General features: G+C 34.6%; 1 protein-coding gene across 1 annotated transcript in view; it reads left to right on the plus strand.

Moving 5' to 3' along the window:
• The first annotated feature begins 9,406 nt into the window (after positions 1-9,406).
• Positions 9,407-24,679, plus strand: part of LOC141401320 (uncharacterized) — a 110,011-nt gene continuing 94,738 nt past the window's right edge. Inside the window, exon 1 of the mRNA XM_073981458.1 lies at positions 9,407-11,721. The gene's annotated coding sequence lies outside the window, so the exon portion shown is untranslated. The remainder of the gene's footprint in view (positions 11,722-24,679) is intronic.

Below are 24,679 nucleotides of genomic sequence, written 5' to 3' on the forward strand. Positions count from 1 at the left end.
CATACAAAGATTGTGTATATTGTTATGACGTTTTAGGAATAGTCGAAAGAAAAAATTTAAATTGACAGGAAGCTTTGGCTAACCTTTCTTTTTAAACCATGGCTACTAGTTTTTACTACGATAACATTTGTTCCTTTATGTTATCGGAAAAAAATAGTTTAAATTTGTAGAATCTTGCAGTACTGGAACAGACCATATGTTTGTATGTTCGTTCTTCTTTTCAATCTGGCTCTGGGTCTATCTCCAGTTCCAGGAAAGTGTCTGCTTCGATGGGATGTAACCACAGACCCACTGGAGTTAGATGAGTAGGTTAGGCGGGGCAATTGAAAATGTGTTTTGTGTCGTGCGGGCCCATGCCGCATACTGGCAGGTGTCTTGCACGGTGCGATCTATATCCGCCCAATAAGAATTTAGGCGACTGTAATATCCCGAGCGTAGTTGAGCCAAAACTACTCTGATTTGTCGTGGCAGCTGACACTCCTCAGCGGCGATAAATGAGGGATGTACTCTGAGGACTTTATTCGCGCTATTGTTCTATTCCAGAACTGCAAGAATCTACTAATTCTTACTCTTTTTTTCCGATCACATAAAGAAAAAATGTTTTCTTAGTAAAAACTAGTAGCTTCTTGCAGGTTCTGGAACGGAGCATATATTTGCTTATGGCCTTGGCAACTGCATCCGTGTGAATACTATTTAAACCTGCTTGATATTCCTGTTTATCTAGGGGTTCTCTCCTATATTGTTGGACCTCCCTCTCTAGAGCATGAATATCCTTCCTGATATGCCTGAATGTGTCGGGCCTAACCAGCAGATGGTGATTGGGGTGGCTCTCACGATAACATTACTGGAAGAATCATTGCCTCCTCATGTAGATGGTCCACTGAAGACTTGAGGAGGCACCCTGTTGCTGTTCTCAATCCAATTAGTATCACATAATCCTGTGGACCGAATTGGCGGCGCATAGCTTACCACAGACCGACCTATAGCGTTATATGTGGTCAACAAGGTTTCTTTATCAACACCCCAAATGCTGCCGATTAGGGACTTGAGGACCTTGTTCCTACTTTTTAGTTTGTGTCAGATAGCTGTGACGAGCGCGCACAACTTGAAAGTAGTGTCGAATGTGACCCCTAAAATGTTGGGGCAGTTTGTGGTCGGAAGCCTGCTACCGTCGACCACGACATTCAATTCTCTTCCAAACTGCGCAGTCCATGTGGTGAACAGAGGCTGTAGATTTTGTGGCGGAAATCTGTATATTCCTTGATCGGAAAAATGTGATAAGATCGGTTAAATAGGAGTTCAGTCTCTCACAGATGTCATCAGAGAAGGTAACTGACGTCAGGATCGTGCAATCGTGATGATTTAACCACTTGTTCCGCTTATGTTCATTGGGGTTGGCTCGACGAAGCTCATCACGCCCATTAGCTAATCCCGTCGCCTCTGCTGGGAAGTTTGGTCTTACTTCGGGTATTCGACCAGCAGGGATATGGCGAACGGCTGCAGCAATTCTCTGAAACGGTAATTGGCGAACTCTCTGAAACTCGGCCAATACACTTTCCTACAATTGACGAACCTGCGGTTCATTTTTGCTGTTAGTTCATTTTTGCTGTTATCGATAATTGTCGGTAAAATTAAAATGCTTATAATTTCGATAATTAGCGAAATTTTTCGGTAAGTTAACGATGAATAAAAAGTAGTCGCTAGCCTCTACCGACACAAACAGTGGTGCCAACTTTTCTTTATGTTTTTAGTCATAATTTTGCGGTTTAATTTTACCGATTTTTGTCGGTAACAGCAAAAATGAGTTACAGAATCCCACTACAGGTGACACGATGGTTATGTCTGGCGAACTGTGAAACTCTTGGAAATGGAATGCAACATAAAAAAACCTTTAGGATGATGAAGAAAAATCAGTTGCGCTTTGATTAAATGGGGAACGGAGGATGTAAGCTCAAACGTGATTGAATTTAGTGGAAACTTTTTTAATTTGTGTTTATATAATAAAGCTCTTCGTATTCTTGTTTTACACAAATAATAATGCATTTTATTTATTCTGGGATATTTCGCAGTGGCTTGCATTTTATTTAGCATCTTTAGACTGATTGAAAACACATTCCGAAAAGTAACTTTAAACTCAATTCAAAACACATCAGAAGCTGTGATTTGGATCGAAAATGAAGTGCATCCTAGCTGCGCACTCTCTTGTAAAATTCATAAGTGAATTCATAGGAAAAGATGTACTTCAACGGCAAATGTACTGTACACTTATAGTGATTCAACTGCATCCGCGGATGCAAACTTTTTGCTGGGTATGAATTCACTTATGCTTGACCCTCACCAGCAGCAGCTTGACCTTCACCAGCATCAACTTGACCCTCAACATCATCAACTTGACCAGAACCAGCTTGACCCTCACCATGGATGGATTCTCCATTTCATGTATTCCATGTATGTTTTTTTTTGTGAGATTTAGGTTCCGGGATTCTCCACTTCATGTATTCCATGTATGTTTTTTTATGAGATGGAGGTTCCGGGATTCCATCCATGTCAACTTCATCCATTTTTGCGCATTTTTTTCCATTTTTCTCCGCATTTTTTCCTTGTTTCCTTAAAGTAAGTAATTATGTAAATAAGTCCCAATTTACATTAGGCGAGTTTACTTGCGGCAATTGTCAGTTTGATGGAGAGAGAGGTGAGGTATATGGTAACCCTTTGCCTCTCAACACCCTCTCTCACCCACAAACTGACAATTGCCGCAAGTAAACTCGCCTAATGTAAATTGGGACTAAGTATTATTGACATAAATAATTTAATAATATTATAATTGATAAATTTGAAGCAATTCACCACCGCTACATCTACCTGTTTTATTGTGCCGCGTGAAATTGCAATGTTGCAACATTAGGTACTCTTTAAGGCAGGATCATTAATTACAGGGTTACAGGGTTATTATATTTTTATATTTATTAGTGATTTATTATTTTGCCGCCAACGAAACAAGTTACAAAAAGCTCTAACGGAAGCTCTGGTCGCCCATTCCTTCCAGAGCAGAGACGAGCTCTAATTATAAGAGCACTTTCTTCGAGGGGTGCCTACAAAATGGACCAAGAACTCCTACATGCTCAGACACCCCCTATCGAGACTGTGGAATCTTGGTACCCAAAGTGCCTAATGGGCTTTACTGAATCAACAACAGCAAAGCTGAGGATATATTTCGCGAATAAAAGTACAAAAGGAAAGATGTGCGTCCTTAGTATGGACGCGCTACATGTTAAGGACCTTATAGGTAGGAAGAAGTTGCAGTCGTATTAACTGGCCTCTTTGAAAATTGGACAATTTTCTTAGACACATTTGAAACCGGCACAGTCCATGCAACCATGATGTGCATTGGCGTGACAATAGAATACAACGTTTGGGACGCAGGCAGCACGCATCTAATGCTGTTGCCCAGTTTTCAAATAGGAAATCCGATTTGTGATCCTACTGAAGGAGAAGGAACCAGCCGCATGAAGACTTGGGGCTTCGATGCCGCACACATCATCGTCAAATTATCAAAATTATTTAAAAATAATAGATTGCGGTACCGCACACGCACAACAATTCTGAATTTCGAGTACGTTAAGAATTCCTGCAGCGACGAAAGCATATTTGGAAGACGGTATTGCTACGAAAATTTTAAAATAGAAATTTATAAGGAAGTATTCAACGCTCAAAATGCGCAAAATCTGAGGAATCTGAGGGTGGCTGCCAACAACTTGGGGCCTACAAAAAAGTTTGTCTGTATGATGACAAAATTTATCCGGCTATTTTCCCAAGAAGTCCCTCTGGAAGTGAAAATAAGTACACTAGCCGAAATGTGAACAGTTTTAGAGAAACTTAGAGGTGTGAACATAAAATATTTCCTTAATACAGTGATATCTTGGCAACAAATGCACCTAAGACATGGTAATTTTAATTTTAAGAAAATAACAACGCATTATACCATTTATGTCCGTAATTTCTACGCGTAGTTATCTATGAGTTCATAGATATCGCCCGTGTAATGCCCGTAATTTCTAGCCCTAGCTAACCGGGTAGGTACCTACCTATTAGTTATCTTTACCTACGCGTTTGGTAATTTCTACGTGCCATTTACCCAGGAGTGTAAATTTTGAAAACATGATTTCGTAAAAACATTGCCACATATAAGTGTTTTACAACTTTTAACACATTGGCAACGATCAACCACGCAAAATCCTTGGTGTAAGTAACACGGCCGTTTTCGACCCGGTAACTTTATCTATGGATTGAAATTATAAAATTTTGCTTACAAGGGGGATATCTATGAACTCATAGATAACTACGCGTAGAAATTACGGGCATAAGCAAAATTTCATAATTTCAATCCATAGGTAACATTCACGGGTCAAAAACGGCCGTGTTACTTACACCAAGGATTTTGCCTGGTTGATCGTTGCCAATGTGTTAAAAATTGTAAAACACTTATAAGTGGCAATGCTTTTACGAAATCATGAATGAAAATCACCAAAGTTTTCAAAATGTACACGCCTCGGTAAATGGCAAATAGAAATTACCAAATGCGTAGGTAAAGATAACTAATAGGTAGCTACCTACCCGGTTACCTAGAGCTAGAAATTACGGACATCAAAGATTTTTCTATAGAATAAGGAGACGTTGTACCGGTACACCAACTACCGGTACAATGTCGTACATCAAATCACGTTTTGATGCCGCTTTGGAAAATACGGACAGGAATGAAGATGCAAATAAATTATTTTGGGTCTATACGAGATTCCCTCGACAATTTTACTATGTATTTAATATTTAATAAATAAATGAAACGAAATTTAATCTTCAATAATTTTTAAATCCAGATCTGAAAATGTGTAGTCGTGGTTCTACTAGGACAGATCAGTTCCCAACTTCCCAACTCACATGAAAATTGGGAACAAATTTCCTTTAGCGGCACCGAACTTTCGAAGACCAGGTGCTCGATTCTGTTTCTAAAGTGAAATGATAACTTTTATAAACTGTCAAATGAAAAAAATTATACAGGAAATATTTTACAATTCAAATTTTCATAGAAAAAGAATCCTGCCCCATATCTCGGAAAGTATACATTTCCAGGACAACTTATGCATCATTGGAATCATGGAAAATACGGCCGCTAGAGGAAGTTTAAGCCCAAAAATTGTCTCATATGAAAATTGAGAAGAATTTGACGTTCTAAATCAGAAAATTGACACTTCTACTACTTATCTCTTTGGTGCCAGTATCTTTGGTTTTATTTCAATATTTAATTTCAAATTCAAATTTACATTTTTTACAAATTTCTTTGCGCACATTTTGTTTTTGATTGAATTTTTTTCAGTAAATAAATAAATTCTTCGAATTTTCATTAAAAATATTGAAATTCAAAGAAATAAATATTTACAAAAATAAACAAACTTATGCTTGGTTTACATTTACGAAATCCACTCGATTTCAACTGTCAATTCCTTTGCTTAAACGTCAAATGAAATCCAATCGATTTTCATTTGACGTATACGCAAAGGAATTGACAGTTGAAATCGAGCGGATTTCGTAAATGTAAACCAAGCATTACTTTTTTTGTTGTTACCCAGCAAAAAGTTTGCATCTGCGGATGCAGTTGAATCACTTCATGTGTACGGTACATTTGCCGTAGAGCTGGCAAAAAATCGATGGCACTATCGATAATATCGATTGTTATTTAAAAGTTCAATATCGATAGTTTTACCTATCGATATTATCGGAATAAAAACCCCTAACCTGAAACTCATTGAAATAAATAGAAATTTCGCTACTTTTCGGTTATGTGTGTGTGAGAAAGTAAGCCCGTAGTCACACGTACACATTTTTCGGTAAAGTAAAATGTATTTTTTTATATTTTTATATTTTGTTTAATTGTTTATTCTCCGTCACATTTCTGTGAACTATCTGTGCAAAATGTCAAGAAAAGCATTGACATTTCCGCCAGTTTCATTTCCAAATAAATGGTGATAACAACTTAACGATAATATCGATAGCAATCGATATTTTACAACATTATATCGAAATTAAAAAACTGACATTCGCACTTACATAGTCCCAATTTACATTAGGCGAGTTTACTTGCGGCAATTGTCAGTTTGTAGGTGAGAGAGGGTGCTGAGAGGCAAAGGGTTACCATATGCCTCACCTCTCTCTCCTACAAAATGACAATTGCCGCAAGTAAACTCGCCCAATGTAAATTGGGACAAACATACAAACTTGTGTATACATGTAAACACATACATATGCATGTAAGCATTCTGTGTCAAATTCAGAGTGACAATGAATGTACTTCAAATTCAAAAATTTAAAAAAATTTAAATCAGATGTTAGCATGGAACTACCTTTATTCTTATACCATGATACATTCGGAGAATTTGTTATAAAATAAAGAAATAGAAACTTAAGTTGCGTACATTTTTGCAGTAATTCACGAGACGGAAAATTTTAATGGAGTGGAGTTGGAGTCCATGTCGAAAGCTAAGCTAGTGATGGGAAGGCAACATAAAAAAACTTTAGGATGATGAAAGAAAGTCAGATGCGCTTGGATTAAATCGAGAACGGAGGAAGTAAGCTCAAATGTGATTGAATTTAATGGAAACCTTTTTTTAATTTGTGTTTATATAATAAAGTTCTTTGTGTTCTTGTTTTACACAAATAAAAAATGCATTTTATTTATTTTGGGATATTTCGCAATGGCTTGCATTTTAACTTCATCTTTAGACTGATTAAAAATGCAATCCGAAGAACGCATATAAATTCAATCCAAAGCATTGCATCTTAAGCCGTGATTTGGATTGAAAATGGAGTGCATCCTAGCTGTGTGTTGTGGAAGCAAAATTGAGTGCATCCTAGCTGCGCGCTCTCCTGCAAAATTCATAAGTGAATTCATAGGAAAAGATGTACTCCAACGGCAAATGTACCGTACACTTGTAGTGATGCAACTGCATCCGCGGACGCAAACTTTTTGCTGGGTAGGAAAAGATGTACTCCAACGGCAAATGTGCCGTACACTTGTAGTGATTCAACTGCATCCGCGGATGCAACCCAGCAAAAAGTTTGCTGTGCATTTTTATACCCTCAGCCTTTAGGCTATGAAGGGTATATACACTTTCATACGGGCAAAATGTGCCTCATCGAAATAATGGTTTTAGACCCCAAGTATGTTTGGACGAAATGTGTTTCAGACAATTTGGAGTCGATTGAGCAATGTCCGTCCGTCTGTCTGTCTGGCTGGCTGGAGCGCACGATAACTCTCGAAGGGATGAACCGATTCGGTTCAAATTTTGGCTTTCGTAATATTTTGTCCAAACTTAGTTTAAGTTCGAAGATGAGCTATATCGGTCCACTCCTTCCGGTACCTCCCCCACAAAAGTTCGAAAATGTTCGGAAAATTTGTACGCACGATAACTCTTGAAGGGTGTAACCGATTTGGTCCATACTTTGCCCATCGTGGAGCGTGTACCAGACTTAGATCAGGTTTTAATATGGACTCAATCGGTCCACTCCCTCGGGTACCTCCCACACAAAATTTTGGAAAAGTTCAGTTTAGGAACATCTCTCGAATCGCTTTGATTTTTGCTTTAGCAACTTGTATTTACTGCCCTCCATACGACGGTATAAGTTTCATAGGGGGCAAGTCCATACTTCCTGAGAAAATAGCCTGAAAGTTGCAAAAAACCCCTATGACACCGTGTGAGGAGGTTGGAGGGCAAAATAACTCTCGAACAGGTCTGCCGATTCGGTCCAAAGTTTGGCCTTAGTAATATTTTGTCCAAACATAGTTTAAGTTCGAAGATAAGCTATATCGGTCCACTCCTTCAGGTACCTCCCCCACAAAAGTTCAAAAATGTTCGGAAAAATTGTGCGTACGATAACTCTTGACGAGAGTGGCCGAATTGGTCCATACTTTACACATCCTAATATATCTACCAGATATAGATCAGGTTCAAATATGTACTATATTTGTCTACTCCATCCGGTACCTCCCACTCAAAATTTCGGATACATGTTCACTATAAGACCTGCTTTCGAATCACTTTGATTTTTTTGAAGCAACTTGCATTGCTGCCTCTATTGCGATGGTAAAAGTTGTTTCAGGGGCAAGTTCATACTTCTTGAGCAAACATCCCTGAAGTTCTAAAAAACCCCTATGGTACCATATGTAGTGGCTGGAGATCCATTCTTTTTTGTATCTCCTCCGCAAAACTTTTGATATTAAATTCTAATCAACATTTTTGTCAGTTCAAACGCCCAAAATTTTTAAAACTCCCTAAATACATGCGTGTTTTGGAAAAAAATTGTTTCAAAATACACAGGATGAGGGTATATCTCTGTCGGCAAAGTCGACTGATACTTTTTTACTTGTTCATAACTCTGTTGGACTACATCGAAAGATGTTGTGAAATCATAACTCCAATTGCACAACTTCCAATTTTTTTTGCTGGGTAATTTATACTGGCAACTAAAACAAGTATTTTGGCAAATTAGTCCCAATTTACATTAGGCGAGTTTACTTGCGGCAATTGTCAGTTTGATGGAGAGAGAGGTGAGGTATATGGTAACCCTTTGCCTCTCAACACCCTCTCTCACCCACAAACTGACAATTGCCGCAAGTAAACTCGCCTAATGTAAATTGGGACTTAGTAACTTCTTTAACAGATCTCCATGGAATTGACAATTTAAATGATACAATAACTTGGTCTGTTCCTTTACTTTTAAAAATGGTAACAGTGGCAAAAAATGGTAAAAGTGGTGAACTGGTCTCATATAATGCGTGTTCCAGAACCTGCAACAAACTACACATTTTTACTTCGATAACAATTTTTCCTTTATGTTATCGAAAAAAATAGTAAAAAGTTGTGCAATCTTGCAGTTCTGGAACAGACCAATAAATTGTATGCTTTTTAAAGTAAAGGAACACTTTGCAGGTTAAAAATGGTAAGAAATGGTAATCTCAGGCAAGTAAAGGAACAGAGCTACTGTGAAATCAAGATTGACGTATTATAATAGCTCTGTTCCTTTAAGTGCAAGAATCTTCAAGTTTTACCACTTTTTACTCGAAATGCGTTTCTTTACTTCAGAGGCCATACAATTCATATGGGTGCAGTTTACAACTTTTACTACTTTTGCCGGTTTTACCATTTTCAAAAGTAAAGGAACAGACCAAATTTATTATAAACCGTGATGTAAACGCCTTTTAAAACGAAACAAACGATTAGTTTCTCTTAACATAATCGATCACTTGTTGTTATCGATATTTTAGCAATAACGATTAGTAGTCAAAAACCGCACTACAATACCCTTGTTTGAACTGAAATGAAACGCGAGTTTTTTGTCTGTGTGCGACGAACGTAAAGAAAAAATTAAGAAAAAAGATTCAGTCAGACAAGAAGAGTAGAGAAAGAAATAAATTTATACTATTTTGTTTTTTATTATTTTTGCTAATAAGAAATAGATTATTTAATTAAATAAAAACATTGAAGGCGCAAGAATCAAAACGTAAAGTAAAATGAAATTGTGAATTGAATATCGGGAAAATTGTGTTGGAAATTTTCACAATAAAGTAGGCCAAATCAAAAAGAAAAAAAAAGCATACAAGGAGAACAAGAAATTGAAATAAAAAATCAACGAGAAATATCACACACACACACACATTCACACATAGATCGATCACCAAGTTATAATGAAGAAAATATATTTTTTTAAGTGAAGTAGTACATAAGAGGTGAAGCAAATGAACAAAAATTTACACATAAAACGGCCATCATCATCGCAGTGGCGAAGAATGAAGAAATCCAAGAGAATCTTTGTAATTTGTGATTGTGTTGTATATTTTTCAGATACAATAAAAATAACAACAACATCTAGTGGCGATTGAGAAATGAACAGTTTTTTCGTCGTTTTACACACCTCTCTTCTTAGGAAATAGATGTACAATAGAATGGAATTAAGATAATAATAATAGATAGATAAGAATAACGAAAACAAAACAATAATCTATTAAACAAGTTTTTAATAAGTTTAGAAGTGGAAATGATAAAAAAAGTTTCGTTTTTTTGGGGAATTTATGACAATTTCTTTGTTCTCTGCTAACGTCACTGGGGCCCCCAATACATTTTTGACGTTTACGTTGTCTCTGCACACCGTAAAAAACAATAACAACAACATCATTGCCGCCGCCGCGCCGTCAGCCACCATCATCATCCCATACACAACATACGACGAAACAAAAATTTTAACAGGCCCCAAAGAGAAGAGACGACGACATCGTCGATTTCAGTCAGTCTGCTTCTTCTTTTTTACGCTTTAAGATGTGTTTTTTGGTGATTTCGGGTAAATGTGTTGTGTCTTTTGTTTAACACACAAAAAAGAAAAGAAGATGGAAAAAATCTAAAGGAAATGTCAATTTTATGCCTAATCATTGCAAATTTAAGTGGAAATTTTTGTGAAAAAGTGAAAATGTAAAGCAAAACGCAAATAAAAGGCAGTGAAAACAAGTTTGTTTGGTGAAAAAAAATTACAAAAATTACCCCAAACCTAAAAATAAAAGAAGAAAAAAGTTGTTTAAAGGCAAATAAGTGATTTATACCAAAATGTTTTTAAACATTGGAAATCTTGGAAATAGCAGCGTATCAATGAACAACTCGAATTATTTTCTTTGTAAATATTTAAAGACTTTCCATAAAAGCCGCCCTAACGTAACATTTTCGTTGTCTTTGTTGAATTCGTTGTCGTCGTTTCGTTCGTTATCCTCACCATCATCGTCGTCGTCGTGTTGGTGGTTGCCTAAATTTTAAAGAAAAAGTATCTTTTGGATGTGAATCCAACAACAAATCGTGAAGTGAACCGACAAAAAAATTCAATTTAAAACCAACCTACCTATGAAGAATTTAAGTGAAAACCCATAAATAGCAAAAAAAATAACAACGTCCAGGAAGAAAAAATTTCTCACACAATAACAGAGTAACAAACAACAACAATAATAACAAGAAAAAAACCCAACCTCAAGTGAAAGAAGAAAATACTGGTTTCCTTTTTTATTGTTGCTGCTGTTGTGTGAACGTAGCAATAGTAGTAGCGGTGACAGCATTTGGTCGACGTTGTTGTGTGCCGCAGCCGTCGTTTGGCTTTTTTTACAATTGGCCAGCCAGCCCCAAAGCCAATAAAACAAGTAGAAGAAGAAGTGGAGAAGAAAAACAAGTTGGAAACCACACACTCGCACTTACTCATCCATAAATTAACTGTGTTTATGTGATTCTTCTTATAGTTGGTTATAATTGTTGTTGTGTTTTTGTTATAACACAATAACAACAAAGGCGGGCGACGACTGCGATCGCCCGTCATCGTCGTTGTCATCATTGCAGCAGCAAAGCAGTGGCCAGCTAATAAAAAAACCGCGCTAAAATATTAAAACTAGCAAAAGAAAGTGGTGAAACTTCTTTTTTTGGTAATAGGCTTTTGTCATCAAAGCATAGAAACGAGGAAATTACGTTTACACGAAGATTTTTAACTTCTAACTGAAAGAGCAAAAAGGAAAACGCCTTTCAAAAATTACAACTATATCATCTTCAACATCTACTAGTGATACCAACCAGCAAGCAGCAGGAAGCTAAGAGGCTTTGCATATGTATTTAACACAAGGATATTCTCTAAGCTGTGTCTTTTAAGGTAAGTTTTTCTTTCATCCACTACTAATTTGTTACACGACAAAGCTACGGGGGCTAGCTGTTTTATATTTTCCTTATTATCTTGAACTTTTCAATCTTTCTTCGTTTTTTTTTTTTTGTTATCTCACTTCCTTATAAATATTAACACTTTATCTTCATAATAATCATGAAAAATGTTGTTAGTGTTTTCTTCTTTACATACCTGTCATTCATTCGTAACTCGACTAGTGCTGCCGAGAGTGGATTTTTCTCAGTCAACGTTACCGTTGACATTGTTTTATTTCTCCCTCTCTCTGCCCACCATAACGTCTCTCGGCTCTTGATATTACACAGGCAGGCAGTGAAGTCGTGTCGTCGCCGTCATAACGCCGCCGTCGTCATTGTAATGCAGGCATAACACAAACAAACAAACATGTGCTTTTTTGTAATGGGCATGCATTGCCATGCATTGTCGTTAGGCATGCATTGCATTCATCTACACAATTTATATGGCGTTTGATTTGTGTGTTTTATTTATTTTGCTTTGAAAAGTGATTTAATTCAATAGCCGAAAAGACCAAATCGACAGACAGACAGGTGGTGAACGTATTTGACAACCAAACAGACAATGTGACGTGTTTTCTCCCCGCCAATTTAATTAATGTTAAATTGTTGTGTGCGTTTATTATTCAAGTATTCAGTTGAAGTGTTGCATTTTTGTTTCTCAAAGGTCTTTCCTTTTATGCCGATCTATGAGTTTTTGCCGTACCCTCAAACGGAAAGTGCCAACAACAAGTTTGACAAAATAAACTAAAGAAATAGTAGATGTCTTCTTCTTTAAAAGGTGGTAATTTATTTTGATATTTTGTTTTGTTATTTTTCTGTTTTTTAATCGGATCAGATTTCTTTTTTTGAGGTCAAAAGCAGGCAGCAGCAATGAGTGAGATGTTAAAATATTGGAACATATGGTGGAGAAATACCGTTAGATATTATTTTCGGCTAAACTTTTGGTGTTTTGTTAGCGGGAAAGAAAGAACATACGAGTATTTGCTATAATGAAGTTAGCATGGAAAGAAGGTATCTAAAATAATGCTTATAAAAACCAGTATTTTTTGTATTTTACCGTTATTTGTATTTTAGCCTTGGCTTATTGAAGGAAAAAGGTATCTAAATGGCTACCACTTGGAGAGATTGTTGCGTAAATTGTGTGAAGGAATTGAAGGGTTAATTCTAAAGAAGGAATTTAGCATGTTTATATGTAACCGGATTTAATACGTTCACTGGATTCCCAAATGTCAATTTCATTGGGTCTACTTCAAATAATTCCTTATGAATAAGGTAACCCGGCAAAAAACTGTAATAGAAGCCTATAGGAGCACACTTTTTTTAGAAAGGGACTATAGAAACGTCCCTTCTTTCAGAAATGGACTATAGAAGCAGCCTTTCTTTCAGAAAGTGACTGTAGAAGCAGCCTTTCTGTCATAAATGTACTACAGAAGCACCATTTCCTTCAGAAAGCGTCTATAGAAGCACCAGTTCTTTCGGGAAGGCTTTATAGAAGCAGCCTTTCTTTTAGAAGGGGACTACAGAAGCACCATTTTATTCATAAAAGGACTATAGAAGCACCATTTCTTTTAGAAAGGGGGAACAAATTTCCTTTACCGACCCTTCGCAGAAAAAATCAAAAAATTTTGTTTTAAATCGCAAGTATTCTTAAGTAGCCGGCCTTTGGCCGGGGATTTAAGACTTTCTCCTATGGACAGGAGCGGATTTCGGCTACGCGAACAAACTTTTTTTAAATCGTAAATTTTTTCCCAAGTAAACAAGGGAATTTTCGGAACTTCGGAGGCCTATATCTCGGTAAGTATACATTTCCCCAACAAAAGAAATACATTGTTGGAATCGGCATGAAAAGCACTATCTGTGGTAATTTTTTTTGCATAATTTTCTGCGGTGGGTCGGTAAAGGAAAGATATGCCAGAAAGGGTCTATAGAAGCACCCTTTCTTTTAGAAAGGGTCTATAGAAGCGCCCTTTCTTTTAGAAAGGGTCTATAGAAGCGCCCTTTCTTTTAGAAAGGGTCTAAGAAGCACCCTTTCTTTTAGAAAGTGTCTATAGAAGCACCATTTCTTTTAGAAAGGGTCTATAGAAGCACCCTTTCTTTTAGAAAGGGTCTATAGAAGCACCCTTTCTTTTAGAAAGGGTCTATAGAAGCACCCTTTCTTTAAGAAAGGGTCTATAGAAGCACCCTTTCATTTTGAAAGGGTCTATAGAAGCACCCTTTCTTTTAGAATGGGTCTATAGAAGCACCCTTTCTTTTAGAAAGGGTCTATCGAAGCACCCTTTCTTTTAGAATGGGTCTATAGAAGCACCCTTTCTTTTAGAAAGGGTCTATCGAAGCACCCTTTCATTTTGAAAGGGTCTATAGAAGCACCATTTCTTTAAGAAAGGGTCTATAGAAGCACCCTTTCTTTTAGAAAGGGTCTATAGAAGCACCCTTTCTTTAAGAAAGGGTCTATAGAAGCACCCTTTCATTTTGAAAGGGTCTATAGAAGCACCCTTTCTTTTAGAATGTGTCTATAGAAGCACCCTTTCTTTTAGAAAGGGTCTATCGAAGCACCCTTTCTTTTAGAATGGGTCTATAGAAGCACCCTTTCTTTTAGAAAGGGTCTATCGAAGCACCCTTTCTTTTAGAAAGAGTCTGTAGAAACACCTTTTATTTTAGAAAGGGTCTATAGAAGCACCCTTTCTTTTAGAAAGGGCCTATAGAAGCACCCTTTCTTTTAGAAAGGGTCTATCGAAGCACCCTTTCTTTTAGAAAGAGTCTGTAGAAACACCTTTTATTTTAGAAAGGGTCTATAGAAGCACCCTTTCTTTTAGAAAGGGTCTATAGAAGCACCCTTTCTTTTAGAAAGGGTCTATAGAAGCACCCTTTCTTTTAGAAAGGGTCTATAGAAGCACCCTTTCTTTTAGAAAGGGTCTATAGAAACACCCTTTCTTTTAGAAAGGGTCTATAGAAGCACCCTTTCTTTTAGAAAGGGTCTATAGAAGCACCCTTTCTTTTAGAAAGGGTCGATAGAAGCACCCTTTCTTTTAGAAAGGGTCTATAGAAGCACCCTTTCTTTTAGAAAGGGTCTATAGAAGCACCCTTTCTTTTAGAAAGGGTCTATAGAAGCACCCTTTCTTTTAGAAAGGGTCTATAGAAGCAACCTTTCTTTTAGAAAGGGTCTATAGAAGCACCCTTTCTTTTAGAAAGGGTCTATAGAAGCACCATTTCCTTCAGAAAGCGTCTATAGAAGCACCATTTCTTTCGGGAAGGGTTATTTAAGCAGCCTTTTCTTTCTTTGGCCTTATAGAAAGAAAACTTGTTTTTATACCCTCAGCATTTATGCTAACAAGGGTATAAATACCCTCAAAGGGTTACGTCTTTGGGCATTTCAGATGACGCTTTCATACGGGCAAAATGTGCCTCATCGAAATAATGGTTTTATTAGACCCCAAGTATGTTTGGACGAAATGTGTTTCAGACAATTTGGACTTGATTTAGCAATATACGTCCGTCTGTCTGGCTGGCTGGCTAGTGCGCACGATAACTCTCGAAAGGATGAACCGATTCGGCCCAAAATTTGGCTTTCTTAGTATTTTGTCCAAACTTAGTTTAAGTTCGAAGATGGGTTATATCGGTTCACTCTTTCCGGCACCTCTCCCACCAAAGTTCGAAAATGTTCGGAAAATTTGTGCACGCGATAGCTGTTGAAGGAAGTAACCGATTTGGTCCATACTTTGCACATTGTGAAATTTCTACCAGACTTAGATGATGTTCCAATTTGGACTCAATCGGTCCATTCCTTCGGGTACATCACACACAAAATTTCGCAAAAGTTCAGTTTAGGACCTGCTCACGAATCGCTTTGATTTTTCTTGTAGCAACTTGCATTCACTGCCCCCCATATAACGGTATATGTTTCATAAGGGGCAAGTCCATACTTCCTGATAAAATAGCCTGAAAGTTACAATAAAGTCCTATGACACCGTGTGTAGTGGTTGGAGCGCAAGATAACTCTCGAACGGATCTGCCGATTCGGTCCACAATTTGGTCTTTGTCATATTTTGTGTAAACATAGTTTAAGTACGAAGATAAGTCATATTGGTCCACTCCTTCAGGCACCTCCCGCACAAAAGTTTAAAAATGTTCGGAAAAATTGTTCGTTCGGTAACTCTTGAAGGGAGTGACCGATTTGGTCCATGTATTACACATCCTAAAATTTCTACCAGATATAGATCAGGTTCGAATATGAACTATATTTGTATACTCCTTCTGGTACCTCCCACACAAATTTTCGGATAAATTCACTTTAAGACCTGCTCTCGAATCACTTTGATTTTTGTTGAAGCAACTTGCATTCGCTGCCCCAATTACGGCAGTAAATGTTTTTTCAGGGGCAAGTCCATACTTTTTGAGAAAACAGCCCGAAAGTTGTAAAAAAACCCTATGGCACCATATGTAGTGGCTGGAGAGCTCGAATCGAATACTGCGTTCGTCCACACTTTGGATATTATAATATTTCTTCAAATATTAGATGCAATTCGAAGGTGGTGCTTATAGGTCCACTCCTTCCGGTACCTCCCCCACAAAAGTTCGAAAAAATTCGCTAATCCAATCCTTGTGGTACTACCCACACAAACGTTCACAATTTTTGGGTGGTTAAGGGTCTGTTCGAGGATCCTTTGGAAATTTTTACCGAAGGTTTTCCTAGTGGCCCTGCTTACAGCGATATTATGTTTCGCTAGTGCGATAAAAAAGCTCTATCTATCGTTATCTCCGCAAATTTTTGAGCTTTAATCCTCCAATCAAAAAAAGCATTTTATTTAAAAAAAAAACTTCCATTCCTAGTAAAAAAGAAAACAATTATTGTCCGAATTTTGTGATTAACAAGCATTAAACTATCAAAGGTCATTAAAACGTTATCATCATTTATTTATACCTACATTCAATCAAATCATTTATTCAATCAAACAGATGTGTCCAGAAAACCACAAACATTTTTATACTTGACAGTGAAATTAATACGTCATTGATTTGTTAGTTTTTTGTTTTGTTTTATACATCTGTATGTTAGGTATATTATCTGTTTCTATCCAAGCAAAAAAAAAATAATAATAAATACAAACAAAATTATCAAAACAAGTTCACAAGTGACAGCAGCCGCACCACAAAATGGTTATCATCATCACACATAAACAAAAATATATATATTTATATATACATGCCTACATATTAATATCCTAAACATTCATTCGATTATCTTCTATAAATAAACAAATAAACGATAAAAGAAACATAGAAATGTTCCTGCTAATTTTAGCATGTTTTTTATTGTTATTGTTTGTAAATGAAATAAAAAAATGGGTGTAGTGTAGTTGTTGTGTTTTTAGGGCAAAAATATTAGGAAACAACTTTTTGGAAAATATTACGTAAAATGTAAGGAAAATGTTTCAATATTTGATAAAGAGATTCGGCAACTCCAGATAACGCCACAACAAATTGTTTGTTATTTTAATAAAAAAAAAATCATTCCTGTAAGAAACACATTTAAAAGTCAATCTATTTATCCCTAATTTATGATCCACTATAAAAGGTCTGTCTGGTTACCCTAAAACTTGTAACAATTTGTACCAATTGTTGCTGGAAGTCGTCTGTTAACACAAAAAACCAGCAAAAGAGAGCAATTCGAGAGCAATTCGAGAGAGACATTTTGACAATTCTTTAACTGAGAGTTTGCCAATTCTTGCTGGACAAATTTCTTCTAGCAAACATTTGCAAGTCTTCTTCTTCCTGAAAACAATCAATCATCTGTTTTTAATTTTTCGTTGATTTATGTTTGTGAAAATAAAAAAACAATTTTATTGCGGATATGGCAAGTCCAATTGTATTATTTTTTGTAGAACAAAGTTGCGATGTGGAAAAATCCATTTTTAGGTCATTTTCTTTTTTATTTTTAATAAAATACACATTTTTGTAAAGATCAATCTACATGACCCTAATTAATGATCTACTTAAATCATCTTTATGATGTCAATTGACTAAAGTAAAAAATATCGCTATGTGTTGTTATATGTAAACGTACTGTAATATAGTCTTTCTAATTACAAAAAACAGTCAGATTTCTTAAGGCATCGGCATATGCTTAGCTGCTTTTATGAAAAGTTTTTAAACTCGTTAAACATAAAAAAAAACACAAAATAAAACTAAAAAAATTTACAAATTAAATGACATCTAAAAATAAAACCAATTTTTTTCAATATGTAATTTAAACAAAGACAAACGTGACGTGACCACTTTTGCATTATACAATCATATAATTTTTTTCCATTATAAATGCAAGTTTTAGATAACTTCTTAAGGAAATATGCGTCTATATCACACATTTATTATTATTATTTTTATTAAATTTGGTTAGACATTGTTGTTGCACAATAAAGCACAAGCATGCTAAATATGCAAAAGAAAACAAACAACATATCACAATCAAAAATCATTCATAAAGAAAAACTGTTTGCGTGTGCCGCGGGATATTAGAGGGGGTAAAAATTGGGAAACAATGATAAAAAAATCAATCAAAATCAGTTATGGATTACATTATTATTACAATAAAGCTGAAAAAATGAAACTAATTTTTTAGGAGAAAAAGTGAATTGCGATAACTTTTTGTACAGAAAAAGTGAATTTAAATTAATGAAAATTGAATTGAAATTAAATTGAATGAAAAGTGAATTTAAGTTAATTGAATTAACCATATGGCTTCGATTTCAAAGTAGTGAAATAAATAAATTAAAAAAAAAATAAATTAAATTTAGTGAACTTTTTCTACAGAAAAATTGAATTGAATATGGAAAAGTGAATTTATCAAAAATTGAATTCAGCAAAAATTTTATATTGAAAAAGTGAATCCAGCGAACTTTTTCTATAGAAAAAAAATTATTCAGCAAACTTTTAATATGGGGAAAACAAATTCAGCGAACTTTTTCTATACAAAAAGTTAATTCAGCAAACTTTTTCCATGGAAAAGTTAATTCGGCTAACTTTTTATATGAAAAAAAGTGATCTCAGCTAACATTTTACTATGGAAAAAATTGAATTCAGATAACATTTTACTATGGAAAAAGAGAATTCAGCAAACTTTTTTTTATGGAAAAGTGAATTCATCTAATTTTTTCTATGGAAAAAGTCAATTCAGTCAACTTTTTTTCTATGGAAAAGGAGAAGTCAGCTAGAATTCAACAAACTTTTTTTATGGAAAAGTCAATTCAGCAAACTTTTTCTACGGAAAAATTTAATACACCAATTTGTTTCCATGGAAATGTGAATTCAGCAAACTTTTTCTATAGAAAAAGTCTATTCAGCGATTTATTACAGCAAAAGCCAATTCAGGTAACTTTTTTGTGGAAAAAACGGAATTCAGCAAATTTTTTTCTATGGAAAAAATCAATTGAGCGAACTTTTTCTGTCAAAAAACTGAATTCAGCTAACTTTTTCTATAAAATAATTAAGTTTCCCCGAAAAAGTGAATTCAGCAAATATTTTCCATGGAAAAGTGAATTCAGCTAACTTTTTTATATGGAAAAAGTGAACTCAGATAACATTTTACCACGAAAAAATGAATTCAGCGAAAGTTTTCTGGGAAAAAAGAGAATTCAGCAAACTTTTTTTTATGGAAAGTCAATTCAGTCAACTTTTTTCTATGAAAAGGGTAAGTCAGCTAGAATTCAGCAAACTTTTTTTATGGAAAAGTCAATTCAGCGAACTTTTTCTATGGAAAAGTGAATTCAGCAAACTTGTTCTATGGATAAAGTGAATTCAGCAATTTGTTTCCATGGAAAAGTGAATTCAGCAAGCTTTTACTAAAGCAAAAGTCAATTCAGTGAACTTTTTTTTGTGGAAAAAAAATGAATTCGGCTAACCTTTTCTAAAAAAAAGTGAAGTCAGCAAATTTTTCCTCGAAAAAAGTGAATTCAGCGAAATTTTTTTGGAAAAAGAGAAATCAGCAAACTTTTTCCATGGAAAAGTGGATTCAGCTAATTTTTTCTATGGAAAAAGTCAATTCAGCCAACTTTTGTCTATGGGAAATGGGAAGTCAGCTAGCTACCATAGAAAAAGTCAATTCAGCGAACTTTTTCTAAGGAAAAGTTGATCGCAGCGTTAATTCAACGACCTTTTTCTGTAGAAAAAGTGAGTTCAGCCAAATTTCTCTATGGGAAAAGTCAATTCAGCAATTTGTTTCCATCGAAAAGTGAATTCAGCTAACTTTTTATATGAAAAAAGTGAATTCAGATAACATTTTACTATGGAAAAATGAATTCAGCGAACGTTTTCTATGAAAAAAGAGAATTCCGCAAACTTTTTTTTATGGAAAAGTTAATTCAGCTAACTTTTTCTATGGAAAAAGGGAAGTCAGCTAGAATTCAGCATGGAAAAAGTCAATTCAGCGAACTTTTTCTATGGAAAAGTGAATGCAGCAAACTTTTTTTTATGGAAAAGTGAATTCAGCAAGCTTTTTCTATGGAAAAAGTCAATTCAGTCAACTTTTTTCTATGTAAAAGGGGAATTCAGCTAGAATTCAGCTAACTTTTTCTATGTAAAAGCCAATTCAGCGAACTTTTTCTATGGAAAAGTGAATTCAGCAAACTTTTTCTATGGAAAAAGCCAATTCAGCTAACTTTTTCTATAAAAAGTGAAGTCAGCAAATTTTTCCTCGAAAAAAAAAAATAAATTCAGCAAACTTTTTCTATGGAAAAACTAAATTCATTGAACTTTTTCTACTGAAAAGTGAATTCAGCAAACTTTTTGTATAAAAAACAGAATTCAGCGAACCTTTTTTATAGAAAAAAAAATGAACTCGACAAACTTTTTTCACGACAAAAGAGAATTCAGCTAATTTTTTTCTATTAAAAAAAGTTAAGTCAGCAAACTTTTTAAGGAAAAAATAGATTCAACGAACTTTTTTGTGAAAATCGCGATTTCAACGAAATTTTCTATCGAAAAAGTAAATTCAGCAAACTTTTTCTATAGAATAAGTCTATTCGGCGTTTTTTTGTAACAAAAGTCAATTCAGGTAACAATTTTGTGAAAAAAAAATTAATTCAGCAATTTTTTTCTATGGAAAAAATCAATTGAACGAATTTTTCTATTAAAAAGTTGAATTTAGCAAACTTAAAAAAGTGAATTCAGCAAAAATTTTCTATGGAAAAAGTGAATTCAGCAAACTTTTTTATGGAAAACATAAATTCAGCGAACTCTTTTTATGAAAATCGTGAATTCAGCGAAATATTTTATGGAAAAGGTGAATTCAGCAAAACTTTTCCATAAAAAAAGTGAATTCATCTAACTTTTCTATAGAAAAAATTAACTCAGCAAACTTTTCCCACGACAAAAGTGAATTCAGCTAATTTTTTTTTTTCTATGAAAAAAAACTCAACAAACTTTTTTAAGGAAAAAATAAATTAAGCGAACTTTTTTTGTGAAAATCGCGATTTCAACGAAATTTTCTATCGAAAAAGCGAAAGAATAAGTCTATTCGGCATTTTTTTGTAACAAAAGTCAATTCAGGTAACATTTTTGTGAAAAAAAAAAATAATTCAGCAAATTTTTTTCTATGGAAAAAATCAATTGAGCGAATTTTTCTATTAAAAACGTGAATTCAGCTAACTTTTTTCCATAAAAAAGTGATGTCAGCAAAATTTTTCCTCGAAAAAAGTGAATTCAGCGAAATTTTTCTATGGAAAAAGTGAATTCAGGTAACATTTTTGTGGAAAAACATGTATTCAGCAAACTTTTTCTATGAAAAAAAGCTAAATTCAGTGAACATTTTCTATTGAAATGTGAATTCAGCAAACTTTTTCGATAAAAAAGTGATTTCAGCTATCTTTTCCATAGAAAAAATAAACTGAGCAAACTTTTTCGACCACAAAAGTGAATTTAGCTAAATTTTCTATTAAAAAATTAAGTCGGCAAACTTTTTTAAGGAAAAAATAAATTCAGCGAACTTTTTTTTGTGAAAATCTCGAATTCAACGAAATTTTCTATCGAAAAAGTGAATTCAGCAAACTTTTTTATGGAAAACATAAATTCAGCAAACTTTTTTTATGAAAATCGTGAATTCAGCGAAATATTCTATGGAAAAGGTGAATTCAGCAAAACTTTGCTATGGAAAAAGTCAATTCAGCGAATTTTTCCTGTGGAAAAATATAATTCATCTAAATTTTCTATACAAAAAGTGAGTTCAGCGGACCATTTCTATAGTAAAAGTTAATTTAGTGAATTTTTACTCAAATACTTTTTCAACAAACTCTAATGTAAACATGGTATAAGATAAGTAGGAAACCTGTATTAATTTTCGTACCTATGCCATGTTTATAAAGTCATCTGGCAACATATCACATTGAATCGTCAAATTCTAATAAGAATCCCGAGCGTTCTATCAATGGTGGAATAATAAGGTGTAACGCCAAAAACAGCTGATCTTTCATACCATTATTGTGAGCAAATTTTACGTTTGACGTGATTTGATGTAAAACCCTTTTATTCCACCATGGTTCTATCTGTCCCATGTGTTTGAAGGTGTTTGGCCACATATCAATTCTTCTTTAATATATCATAAAGCTCTCGGCACATACGGTCCGTTGTGTGACGCGTTGCGCGTTGAAAACAATAACCACATGAAAAATGTGTAAGTGATGCCAAGTTTGTTCTTGAAGTTTTAGTGTGGTTGTTGTAACGCAACGCTCAACGCGCCGTATGTGCCGCCGGGACCATAAGAGTCACAAGTAGGAAGTGGGAGGGAGAGTGAAGGTAGATTGATTACATAGGATCTGGAAAATTCCGGACATTATGAAGCTTATCTTACTTAATCCAGTGGATTTCAACTATTAAATCCTTTGTGTATACGTCAAATAAATCGTCATAAAGGAGGTCATACCGGCAAAAAGCTATAATGTATACAAGACGTTATTTTTTCATTCATACTGACATCGATTGCTTATTAATAAAGCTACCTGGCCACATGCCAAGTTTTTGCACGAAATAAATGTCATGTTTAAAACTTTTTATATATAAATGTATTTACTTAAACCAGTGGATTTCAACTATCAAATTGGTTGTGTATCAGTTAAATAAAGGCTTGGGTACATAAGCTGCCTCGCCAGCTTGCTTCTGATAAAAGAATAAAAAAGAAAAGGGCAACCTAGCATGAAATTGGCTCGGCCTTCTTTATTCTTTTATTTTTGTTATGTCAGAAATGAAGCAGGGAAGCAAGGCAAGCAGGCGAGGCAGTTTATGTACCCAGACTTTAAATCCTCATAAAGGAGGTCGAACCGGCAAAAAGATCTAATGTAAACAAGACGTTATTTTTCCATTCATATTAACATCGATTTCTTATTAATAAAGCTACCTGGCCACATGTCAAGTTTTTGCACAAATTAAATGTCATGTTTAAAACTTTTTACCCATTCTAATAATGTATAAATCATTTGTAAACATGTTTGTTTATACATGTTTTTTTTTTATTATTATATTGCAATATATTAGACATGTATGTATGTATGTTATATGTGTAGGTATGTTCAAATATTTTTTCTTTGCCACATTATTGCTCTTTATTTTTTATTTCTTCTGTGTGTAAAAAGCAATAACAAAGCATAAGCATGCATAAAAAAAGTTCATTCAAGTAAATGGAGAGGAAGAAAAAGGGGGGCGGTTGGTAAGTGAGGCAGGCGAGAACGGATTGATCGTTAGTTGGTTGGGTCTGACGACTGGTTGGCTGCTTTGCTAGCTCTCGCTAGCTATATTGGGGGGATGGGTTTTGATTTTGATTGTAAACATGTACATACTCGTCGTCGTCGCACATCTATTCAATATATTGTATTGCCGCATATCCGTATATGTATATATGTAAGGCTGACTGTCCGTCTACTCGTTCGAACGTGTTTTCATTTACATGCAAACATTCATATGTACTTACCCTGCCAGCAATTGGAAGTGAGTTTTATCTAATTTTATAAATGAGTATCTTTTTGGTGTCTAATTTTCTGTAAAAATGCGACATTTGTCTAATATACAATAACAATTGCATTGTTATCCCATTTGTATCGTATTCAGTCACCATTTAGAAAAGAATACGATAGACAAATAACAACAATAACCTATGTATCTAAAAATAAATGTAAGCTATCTCATTTATATCCCAATGAAGGATGGAAATTAGATAGACATATCTATTTTCCATCCTTTACTTGGATACAAATTAGACAGCTTACATTTATTTTTAGAATTGTTGTAAGTTGAACAAATAAGACATTTGTACACAGATGGTTATATACGCAGGTGGTGCAATGGTAAGCATGCTCGCTTTGCAATCTGAATGTCCGGGGTTCGATTACCAGGTCAGGCGACATCACATTTTTCAAATGACAAAATTAATATAAGCGACAATTCCTGAAACAATTATAAAAATATAAATAAAGAATTAAATTAAATAATAAAAAACCAAAAAGTCTAAAATAACCCAAACAAAGGATTAACGACACAACAACAACAATAAAACAAAGCATAAAATAAAAAGGAATTAAGTTAAAAAGAAAATCAAAATAAAATTTTGTTCTTTTTTATTTATTATTATTTTTATCAAGTTTTAGCTATATTAATGTTTTATATTAAAAAAAAAAAAATTTGTCATTAAAAAAATGTCGACTGGCCTGGGAATCGAACCCGGGCATTCAGATTGCAAAGCGAGCATGCTTACCATTGCTCCACCGATATTATCGTTTTAATAACTTTCTGAAGTGTCCAATTAGACACTCAAAAAAGTATCTAATGAGTGGAACAGTTCTTCCCGAGAGCTTTATCTTTTTGGATAAGAATGCGACTATCGCATTCGTTTGTGCAATCTAATTGAAGTGACTCATTGGACAATAAACAGATAGCAA

This window comes from Musca autumnalis, unplaced genomic scaffold, assembly GCF_047663935.1.
Source record: "Musca autumnalis isolate F117 unplaced genomic scaffold, ASM4766393v1 scaffold_4, whole genome shotgun sequence".
NCBI lineage: Eukaryota > Metazoa > Arthropoda > Insecta > Diptera > Muscidae > Musca > Musca autumnalis.